This window comes from Aegilops tauschii, chromosome 6, assembly GCF_002575655.3.
Source record: "Aegilops tauschii subsp. strangulata cultivar AL8/78 chromosome 6, Aet v6.0, whole genome shotgun sequence".
NCBI lineage: Eukaryota > Viridiplantae > Streptophyta > Magnoliopsida > Poales > Poaceae > Aegilops > Aegilops tauschii.
In genome coordinates this window covers 244,524,560-244,536,565 of record NC_053040.3, presented here as the reverse complement: position 1 = coordinate 244,536,565, position 12,006 = coordinate 244,524,560, and positions in this window count along the sequence as shown.

The following is a 12,006-nucleotide window of genomic DNA, read 5'->3' as shown; positions in this document are numbered from 1 at the left end:
CGCTTTTCGTGGACAGAACCTTTTCAACCACCGTACCCATCAAAGTACGATGCTCCCCTGAGACAGACGCTTGTCGCAGCATGTTCGTCAATATATCCGGCGCTTCTGGACCTCCGGAAGCTGCGGTAGGAGTACGGCCTCCCTTCGAAGGGATCCGTTTATCCGCCCCTAGAGTCGTCCCCGGCTGTAAACCGGACAGTCCAGGGCCTTTATCATTGACCCCCAGGCTCAGGGCCACCGAAGTATTACCTTCGGGTTGTGTCTTCACCACCCCTCGCACCATTTGTTGATCAGGAGAGACCCTCCGCGACGACACCTCAAAGTCGTCCGCCCTATTGGGCGAGGAGATCGGTGGAGGCGTCTCGCTCTCCATCATCTCTGGGAGAAGGTCCCCCGAGGAAAAGGATTGTTTAAGATTGTGTGTTGTGCTGCCAAAAAAAATATATTCTAGATGTTACCTCGGTCACAGGAAGGGAACGGGATATGTTTAAAATACCCTTGTTCACTTACGATTTGGCTAAAGGCTTGGCCTCACCGAGGGACTGCGCGATGACGTCGTCCTCCGAGCCTGAGCCGCCCGACAGGGGCCTCTTGCCTTGCTTAGGAGCCTTTTCCTCCAAATCTTCCAAGGCGGCCCTTTTCTTACCATGGGGAGAAGAGATTTGACTTCTCCCTTGTCTTCGGACGATGGAATATTGATCCCCCCGGACATAGTGTCTGATATACCTTCTTAGTGGAGGCCACCTCTGGCCCTCCCCCTCTCCGCCTTGTCCTCCTTCATAGGCGTCTGATATGGTGCCGGGGCCAGCATCCTTGTTAATACAGGCTCCGCCAAGTCTTCGGGGAGGGGGGCCGAACACCTGATTCGCTCCGCTTTCTTTATCCAGCCCTGGAAAACGATAAGTTTTACTCAGTATTGCATTACGGCATACATAACTACAAGGTGTTCGGGAGTTGAGCGCTTACCGAGGTATCCGGATGATTGCAGTCGAGGCCGATGTCCTCGGTGGTGTCCGGCCACTGTTTTCGTTTCCCGAAAAACAACTTCCACATCCCTTTGTGCGTAGTGCCGAAGAAGTGTTGGAGGGTTCGTGGTCCTTCCGGATTAAACTCCCACGTGCGAAGAGGCCTACGTTGGCATGGCAGGGTTCAGCGGACTAGCATTACTTGAATCACGTTGACAAGATCGAGGTCCTTCTCAAGGAGGGTTCGGATGCAGCTCTGTAAAGTCTGCACTTCATCAACTGATCCCCAGTCCAGCCCCTTATTAACCCATGATGCCAGCTGTAATGGAGGGCCTGAATGGAACACAAGTATAGCTGCCCACTTGGTACCACGGGGTTCTGTGATGTAGAACCACTCCCGCTACCACTGGTTGGAAGTTTCGATGAAAGAACCTTTTAGCCAAAGAGCATTGGTCAGCTTGCTCACTACGGTGCCGCCGCACTCCGCCTTTTCCCGTCGACCACCTTCGGCCTCACACTAAAGGCCTTGAGCCATAATCCTAAGTGTGGGGGAATTCGGAGAAAGGCCTCACACGTAATGATGAACACCGAAACGTGAAGGAAAGAATCTGGGGCTAGATCGTGAAAGTCTAGTCTGTAATAAAACATGAGCCCCTAGACGAAGGGGTTGAGAGCAAACCCTAACCCATGGAGGAAGTGAGAGATGAATACGACCCTCTCATCAGATCTGGGAGTCGGGATAACCTGTCCTTGAGCAGGAAGCCTGTGGGGGATCTCTGCGGTCCGGTATCTGGCTGCTCGAAGCTTCGCAATGTCCTCCTCTGTAATAGAGGAAGCCACCCATCGGCCCTGCGGGCTGGGTCCGGACATGACTGGGAAGCTTAAAGCAATGGAGTCGAACCTTGGGTGCTAGAACTCGAGGTTGGGGAGGCTGAGGAGAAGTTTGGCGTAAATAAAGACGGCCCTTGGCTCCTTTATAAAGGCAACGGGTATCGCGCGCCTCCTCCTAAGCCTGAAAACCTGCCTATTCCTAAGGGATTTTTCCCATGGAACGGTTGGGTTACCCACGCCCGTATTAATGAGAATCCCACAATAAAGGAACACAATATCTGCCTCGACAAGATGTGCCAATAAAAACCTCGCCTCGAAACGGGGAACGGCAGGACAGAAGCGGTTCAAAATAAAGACCGGGCAAGCGTAATGTCACGTTATGAAAAGTTGTCTGCAGATTGGACTCGTGAAATATTATATTCTCTGCGGCTGTGTGTGTGGTACTTATGTTGCAGATCCAGACACGTTCGTTGCGTCCGAAGACTATCTTGGGGTATTCGGGAAGGAGAACCCGCCTTGCAATGCCGAAGACAATCTGCGCGCCGGACACCTCGTCATTGAAGCCTGGTTCAGGGGCTACTGAGGGAGTCCTGGACTAAGGGGTCCTCGGGTGTCTGGTCTGTTAGACATGGGCTAGACTAATGGGCTGTGAAGATACAAGACCGAAGACTTTCTCCCATGTCCGGATAGGACTCTCCTTGGCGTGGAAGACAAGCTTGGCGACCGCATATGAAGATTCCTTTCTCTGTAACCGACTTTGTACAACCCTAGTCCCCTCCGGTGTCTATATAAACCGGAGGGCTTAGTCCGGAAAGGGACATAGTCATATAGGCTAGACTTCTAGGGTTTTAGCCATTACGATCTCGTGGTAGATCAACTCTTGTAATACTCATATTCATCAAGATCAATCAAGCAGGAAGTAGGGTATTACCTCCATAGAGAGGGCCCGAACCTGGGTAAACATTGTGTCCCCCGTCTCCTGTTACCATCGACCTTAGACGCACAGTCCGGGACCCCCTACCCGAGATCCGCCGACTTTGACACCGACAGTCATCGCGGATCCCACCACGGCGTCACCGCCAGAGGCTTTAGCACGCGAATACTACTTTTGTCAGGATAACTTGTACTAGTTGTCTCCCTTTGAATTTGGCCGTTGTAGGGTCCCTTACACGTACATTTGGGAAGAGTACCAAGGCCACTATAAATAGGACCAAGCCACCACCATAGAAGGACGGATCATTCAGATCATCCTCACACGCACCAGCTCATTAGGCTCAAGAACACCTCACCTCCGAGGCCATTTGTCCATTGTACAGGTTCATCCACAGCCCCTCGAGGCCAATCCACCACAAAGCATGAGTAGGGTTTTACACCGCAAGGTGGCCTGAACTAGGGTAAAACTGCTGTGTCTCTAGTCCATTTGGTTCGTCGAGCTAGGCCGTGGAATCGGTGCGTAGGCAAACTAGGGAGGACGAGTTCTTCCCACGCACCCCATAATTTGAACCTCTCAAGGGTCTGTGGAACCCTGAATCCGATAGGCCATGTCGGAGATCAGCCAGTGGAGTTCTTCATCAGGCTGTACAAGCCTGTTCGCAGTTGTCTCCGCCTCCCTACTCCATTCGCCATGGTGATGGAGCTCGAACAGCCGCGCATACTGAGATTGCACATGAGGGGTTGCGGGAATGGCAGCATACGAGTGGATGTAGATTTCCCCACCACTCACATCATGTACTTCCGCCGAGGTTGGAAGACCTTTGCTCGTGCCCATAGCTTGTTGGAACGACACGTCCTCCATTTTAAGTTAATGAAGGACAATTTCCTTTCTGTCAAAGTTTTTGGGAGCTCGGGTGCTCGCTTAGGGTGCTGCATGGAGAGCTCGACGAAGACGAAAGCTCCTCCTCGAGTGATAGCGACGAGGAAGACAGTTATGGAGATGATGACGACACTGATCGGGAGGGCGACGCCTCTGACTCCGGCGTAGCATCAGCCGGACCATCACCATTAGGCGGTGACAACACCATCTGCACCTGCACCTCCTCTCCGGCAAGGTGATTTGCCGGGGAGTTGGGAGCAGAGGTGGGGGTAGTGCCTCCGGTTCCTCCAGCAGCCTTCCAGCTAAACCCCGGCAGGCTTCCTCGCGGGTTGCAGTTCTGTTAGCCCTGTCGCGTCCTGCTGGCCCTGGTGGTGATAGTTGATGGGTCGTCTTTGGCATGCTCTCCATCGACACCTTCGCCGGTGCCTTCCCGCCCCCGCCAGGCTATCTCTCTTGGAGCCCGACAGGGTTAGGCTGGGCTTCTGCCCAGGCACCCCATTTTCCCTCTTCACCTCCCACCGCAGTGCCTAGGAGGAGAGGGATAAGAAAAGGTATTACGGGGCACTTATCTTTTTTCAATATTAAATCTGTAGGCACTTGCCAAATTTTAGTTCAAATAATGTAATCTCTTGAATCCATGTCTGTATCCTGTAAGTTTTGTACTTGTTTGATTTGCATATTAATGAAAAAGATGAACCTTGTCGGGGACTCATGCATGCATATGTCCATGCAGAGGTGGAGTGCCTCTTTATTTTTAAATAAATGAATTTCCCCCGACAGGCTATCCTACCGGTACCCTCTATTTTGTTACCGTGAAGTTAAGTCTACTGGGCACAAATTGTGGTGAGGGACCAGCCCCCCGCCAATCTTTTTTCATCAAAGGCCACTGCGACCATCCTGACCGAAGCAGCGTTCGAGTCAAGGGATGGGAGCACCTAAGTTTCAAAAAAGCGGCGAGGTTCTCTTATCCAAAAGTTCTTGTTTATAGAACACGTATGGAGAAGAGATAGAACTTATCTGTTTGGCTTGCCGGAGACCGGTGTTGGTTCATCATTCCAGCTTCCCTTAGAGGCCAAGTTCTCGGCAGGAACCTGCAGTTGTATGCGGATGGAAATGATGCCAGATGCGATCTTATCTACATGAACATGCGATGCTCATGAAATGCTTATGCATGCATGCAACTTGTCGGGGCCCCCCAACGCTTCATTTATTTCTCTGTTGCTCAGGGACTGTGCCTGGCTTTGTACAAGGGGTTACATGCAACTGAGGCAAGGTAGGTAGAACTTGCGGAGATGCTTAATATTCCATGAGTTTTGCAATTGAGTGCCATCTCCGGTCTCCAGACGGACCGCTCCAGGTCTGGTGACTCGAACTACCCGGTAAGGGCCTTCCCACTTTGGCGTCAACTTGTTTGTACCCTTGGCGGACTGAACGCGCCTAAGGACAAGGTCGCCTTCCTCAAAACACCGGGCATGAACCCTGCGGCTGTGATAGTGACGTAGGGCATGCTGATAGTGTGTAGCATGCGTAGCAGCCCGGAGACGGTTCTCCTCAAGAAGCACAGCGTCGTCACGCCGGTGCTGATCCTACACAACTTCATCGTAGGCCAGCACTCGAGGAGATCCGTAAATGAGTTCCGTGAGGATAACTTCTTCTACCCCATAAACTAGGGAGAAGGGAGTCTGCCCAGTAGCTCGATTTGGTGTCGTTCTGAGGGACAAGAGAACTACCGGAAGCTCATCGATCCATCGCCTGCCGCACTTCTGCAGCATATCAAACGTTCTCATGTTGAGTCCTTGCAACACTTCAGTGTTCGCTCTCTGAGCTTGTGAAAGGATTGAGAAGAGGTGTCTAGAGGGGTGGGGTGATTAGACCCTCAACAAAGAAAAGTAGCAGTTTTTAATTCCTTTAAGTTAAGGTGGAGTTTTAGCACAAGTTTAAACATTCACAATACATTTCAAGCAAGCATGGCAAGAGTATATGAGTAGCGGAAAGTAAAGCATGCAAGTTGCAAGAAAGTAAAGGGATGGGATTGGAGTGTGCAAACGCAACTGGAGACACGGAGATTTTTGGCGTGGTTTCGATAGGTGGTGCTATCGTACGTCCACGTTGATGGAGACTTCAACCCACGAAGGGTCCACGAAGAAGCAACCTTGTCTATCCCACCATGGCCATCGCCCACGAAGGACATGCCTCACTTGGGTAGATCTTCAAGAAGTAGGCGATCTCCTTGCCCTTACAAATTCCTTGGTTCAACTCCACAATCTTGACGGAGGCTCCCAAGTGACACCTAACCAATCTAGGAGACACCATTCTCCAAAAGGTAATAGATGGTGTGTTGATGATGAACTCATTGCTCTTATGCTTCAAATGATAGTCTCCTCAACACTCAACTCTCTCTCACAAATTTGGATATCATGGAAAGATGATTTGAGTGGAAAGCAACTTGGGGAAGGCTAGAGATCAAGATTCTTGTGGTTGGATTGGAATATCTTGGTCTCAACACATGAGTAGGTGATTCTCTCTCAGAAAATGAATGCTAACTTCCCCTACATGTATGTGGAAATGAGAAAGTGGTTGAGGGATTTGGAGCATATCACTAAGCACTTTGAGCAAGCAAGCCATTAAGCAACACCTCATCCCCTTCTAATAGTATTGGCTTTTCCTATGGACTCAATGTGATCTTGGATCACTAAAATAGAAATGAAGAGTCTTGAGCTTTTGCCAATCTTTGTCCTTAGCATCTTGAAGGGGTTCCACATCCTCTTGTCCATGCCACGCCTTTGTTGAACTTTCTGAAATATACTAGATAAAAGCATTAGTCCAACAAGAGATATGTTGAAATTAATTACCGAGATCACCCAGGGAGCACTTGTGCTTTCAATCTCCCCATTTTTGGTAATTGATGACAACAGACATCAAAGCTTCAGATAAAGATATGAAGAATAATAAGTAAAGCTTTGGAAAGACATGTAACATGCATAGGCTCCCCCTACATGTATGCAATCATGTAAATATAGAATATAAGATCATGTGAATGCATAAGCATGCCAGAGAAAGCAATGAGTTACATGTATCTTGGCTATATGCATCAGAGCAAATGGTGTAGATACTCGAAATATACCTTCATGTTCATGAGTGCTTCTTGCAAACAATATGTACATTAGCAAGAGATCATCATGCACATGTGTGTGATGCATATACTTACCTTGTGGTCTTGAGCTGTCTTTGGAAGAGATGAACCTGAGTAAACAAGGTTAGATAACATAGAAACATCTACTAAATAGAGCAAGAACAGCAAACCACAAGAGTACCAAGATTGGGATGACATGTAGAGAGTGAGTACTAGGTACTCTATTTGAGTATAGACATGTCCCCAAATAGTAAAGATATGCAATGAATTGGAAGATTTCCTTCCCTTAGATGTCTTTCTCCCCCTGAATTTTATATTGGATAATGGGAGAAGATAGGAAAAGAAAATCAGAGCAGAAATATTCATAAACAATCATAACACATACTAACATGTATTTCCCCTCTTGAAGACATGTGACTTCTCTCCTCTATGGATAGTAAGCATCTGGAGAAGCTTACAGTGTGCATTCTCTCTTATGTGATAAGCTTTGATGTGCTCTCTCTCCCCCTTTGACATCAATTTCCAAGAAGGGATCTTCTGGAGCATGAGTCAAGTAGGTTTGGTCCTTGAGTCATAGTACAAAGCAACATGTAATATAAGATGCTGGCAGAGGACAAGAATCATTGAGTGGAGCTGGAACAAATATGCAGGATGCAAATGACAAAGTGTGTTCTCATTAGTGAATTCGGTTACTCCGAGTTATTTGCTTCGGTGGCACCGAGTTGTTTCGGTTTAGCCGAGAAGAACAAATCAGTGAGGCCGAATTCAACACGGAGAGAAAACAATTGTCATCTCAGCTCACTAGGCAAATAATATCTCACAAAGATTTGCAAGGAATTAACTGAAAGATTTGCAATGAATTGGATGCAGGGAATGCAGAACATAACAAAGAAAAGAAAAGAAATCTAGATGAAGTTTTTTTAATTTATGAAAGGGGAAACAAACATGCAAGAGACAGATTCAAGAACTCGGAAAAACACGAGAGATCTTCATCTAGAAATGGTCGGCAACAAAATCACCTATGTTAGAGTATATTGACTGAGGAGTCAAGCGAGAACACTTGATCGTAGGTCATACTCATCGTTTAAGCTCAAAATGGGGTTACCATTTTTCGTTTAAGAATTTTGATGTATTCACGTCTTGTTGAGCTGCTTCGACCCATGACTTGGGGTAAAGCTTCTCTAAGATGGAATGACATACCTTGGGTGGTGGTGTTGAACTTTATCATGTAGTTGAACTTGTGTAGGATGCTCAAGGTTGATGTAGCTCATCAAGCGTTGGGAGCACCACTTGTAGTTTGAGTTCATCTACCTACATGGGTTAGTCTAGCAAGGAAGAGCACTTGTGTATCCAAAATGACAAGCATGAAGTTTGATATCAAATAAAATTTGATATATAGAGATTGTCAAAGGATATGTTTGAAGGGTTTCATGCTTCCTTGACTTCAACCACCAAATTTGTGGAGACTTGGTGATGTAGTGATTGCTCAAGATGTGAGTGAGTTGCAATCCCATAGATTTAGATTCATCCAAGTACCTAAAGGGTTATATAGCATGCAAGGGTGCAAGTATATATCCAACACAAGTCAAGATTCATCCAAGTAGCTACAAGGGTTATATAGTACTAACTTGCCTCACTTATGTACCAATTGAAAGGATCGAGAAGAGGTGTCTAGAGGGGGGTGATTAGACCCTCAACAAAGAAAAGTAGCAGTTTTTAATTCCTTTAAGTTAAGGTGGAGTTTTAGCACAAGTTTAAACATTCACAATACATTTCAAGCAAGCATGGCAAGAGTATATGAGCAGCGGAAAGTAAAGCATGCAAGTTGCAAGAAAGTAAAGGGATGGGATTGGAGTGTGCAAACGCAATTGGAGAAACGGAGATTTTTGGCGTGGTTTCGATAGGTGGTGCTATCGTACGTCCACATTGATGGAGACTTCAACCCACGAAGGGTAATGACTGCGCGAGTCCACGGAGGGCTCCACCCACGAAGGGTCCACGAAGAAGCAACCTTGTCTATCCCACCATGGCCATCGCCCACGACGGACTTCCTCACTTAGGTAGAATTTCACAAAGTAGGCGATCTCCTTGCCCTTTCAAACTCCTTGGTTCAACTCCACAATCTTGACGGAGGCTCCCAAGCGATACCTAACCAATCTAGGAGACATCACTCTCCAAAAGGTAAAATATGGTGTGTTGATGATGAACTCCTTGCTCTTGTGCTTCGAATTATAGTATCCCGAACACTCAACTCTCTCTCATAGATTTGTTTATGGTGGAAAGATGATTTGAGTGGAAAGCAACTTGGGGAAGGCTAGAGATCAAGATTATTGTGGTTGGATTGGAATATCTTGGTCTCAACACATGAGTAGGTGGTTCTCTCTCAAAAATGAATGCTGGAAGTGTAGGCACGTTCTGATGGCTCTCCTCACGAATGGAGGATGGGTGGAGGGGTATATATAGCCTCCACATAAAATCTAGCCATTACACACAATTCACCAAACTCGGTGGGACCGAATCGAGAAACTCGGTCAAACCGATTTAGTTCAAAATTTGAACGTTAGACTTTTCGGTGGGACCGATATGATCAACTCGGTGGGACCGATGTGCTAGGGTTAGGGTAAAACCTCAACTCTGTTTGACCGATTACGCAAACTTAGTGAGAACGGTTTTGCTAATAAGCAAAACAGAGAGTTGGTCAAGCAAACCCGATGGGACCGATTGCGTATCTCGGTGAGACCGAAATGATTGCAACAGGCAACAGAGAGTTTGCAAGCCCATCTCGGTGAGACCGAGATCCCATCGGTGAGGCCGAACTGATTAGGGTTTCTGGCAGTGGCTATGTCAAGTGAACTCGGTGGCGCCGGATAGATCAAATTAGTGGGGCCGAGTTTGACTTTAGGTTTAGGACATATGTGGAAATGAGAAAGTGGTTGAGGGATTTGGAGCATATCACTAAGCACTTTGAGCAAGCAAGCCATTAAGCAACACCTCATCCCCTTTTAATAGTATTGGCTTTTCCTATGGACTCAATGTGATCTTGGATCACTAAAATAGAAATGAAGAGTCTCGAGCTTTTGCCAATCTTTGTCCTTAGCATCTTGAAGGGGTTCCACATCCTCTTGTCCATGACACGCCTTTGTTGAACTTTCTGAAATATACTAAACAAAAGCATTAGTCCAACAAGAGATATGTTTACATTAATTACCAAAATCACCCAGGGAGCACTTGTGCTTTCAGCTTGTCCATTGCTTTTGGGATGTGCAATAGAGGCAAATGAGATCTTGCTTCTGAGGGCATGAATGTATTGCATGAAGGCGTGGCTCGTGAACTGGGTGCCGTTGTCGATGATGATCCGGGCAGGGACCCCGAAGCGGCACATGATACGTCTCCGTCGTATCTACAATTTTTGATTGTTCCATGCCAATATTATACAACTTCCATATACTTTTGGCAACTTTTTATACTATTTTTGGGACTAACATATTGATCCAGTGCCCGGTGCCAGTGCCTGTTTGTTGCATGTTTTTGGTTTCGCAGAATATCCATATCAAACGGAATCCAAACGGGATAGAAACGGACGGAGAATATTTTTGGAATATTTGGAGAATTCCGGAAGAAAAATCCACGCGAGACGGTGCCCGAGGGAGGCACGGGGCAGGGGGCGCGCCCCACCCCCCTGGGCGCGCCCTTGACCCTCGTGGCCCACCCCGTAAGGCAGTTGATGCCCTTCTTCGCCCGCAAGAAAGCTAATTTTTAGGAAAAAATCACGGCGAAGATTTCAGTCCAATCGGAGTTACAGATCTCCATATATATACGAAACGGTAAAAGGGCAGCAGACGAGAATGCAGAAACAGAGAGACAGAGAGACATATCCAATCTCGGAGGGGCTCTCGCCCCTCCCACGCCATGGAGACCATGAACCAGAGGGGAAACCCTTCTCCCATCTAGGGAGAAGGTCAAGAAAGAAGAAGAAGGAGGGGGGCTCTCTCCCCCTCGCTTCCGGTGGCGCCGGAACGCCGCAAGGGGCCATCATCATCACCGCGATCTTCACCAACACCTACGCCATCTTCACCAACATCTCCATCGGCTTCCCTCCTCTATCTATAGCGGTCCACTCTCCCGCAACCCGCTGTACCCTCTACTTGAACATGGTGCTTTATGCTTCATATTATTATCCAATGATGTGTTGCCATCCTATGATGTCTGAGTAGATTTTCGTTGTCCTATCGGTGGTTGATGAATTGCTATGATTGATTTAATTTTCTTGTGGTTATGTTGCTGTCCATTGGTGCCCATCATATGAGCGCGCGCGTGGATCACACCATAGGGTTAGTTGTATGTTGATAGGACTATGTATTGGAGGGCAAGAGTGACAGAAGCTTCAACCTAGCATAGAAATTGATGCATACGAGATTGAAGGGGGGCCAATATATCTTAATGCTATGGTTGGGTTTTACCTTAATGAACGTTAGTAGTTGCGGATGCTTGCTAATAGTTCCAATCATAAGTGCATAGAATTCCAAGTCAGGGATGACATGCTAGCAGTGGCCTCTCCCACATAAAACTTGCTATCGGTCTAGTAAAGTAGTCAATTGCTTAGGGACAATTTCGCAACTCATACCACCACTTTTCCACACTCGCTATATTTACTTTATTGTGCCTTCATCTAAACAGCCCCTACTTTTTATGTACGCGCTCTTTATTTTCTTGCAAACCTATCCAACAACACCTACAAAGTACTTCTAGTTTCATACTTGTTCTACGTAAGCGAACGTTAAGCGTGCGTAGAGTTGTATTGGTGGTCGATAGAACTTGAGGGAATATTTGTTCTACCTTTAGCTTCTCGTTGGGTTCGAGACTCTTACTTATCGAAAGAGGCTACAATTGATCCCCTATACTTGTGGGTTATCAAGACCTTTTTCTGGCGCCGTTGCCAGGGAGCAATAGCGTGGGGTGAATATTCTCGTGTGTGCTTGTTTGCTTTATCACTAAGTAATTTTTATTTGTTTTTCTTAGTTGTTTCTATCTTTAGTTATGGGTAGGAAACGCAAAATACCAAAAAAATTAGTTGTACCTACTGAACCAATGGTTGAAGAACGACTCAAAATCTATCACACTCCTGAAGCTTATTACTTGGATCATCTTCGATCCCTATGTGCTCGTGCTGAAACCCCAACTAGCTTAGTTGAGGGAAGATCTTTGGATGAGCATGCTTGTTATGTTCGACACCGCATATCTGAAAAAGGGAAACTTTTACTGGG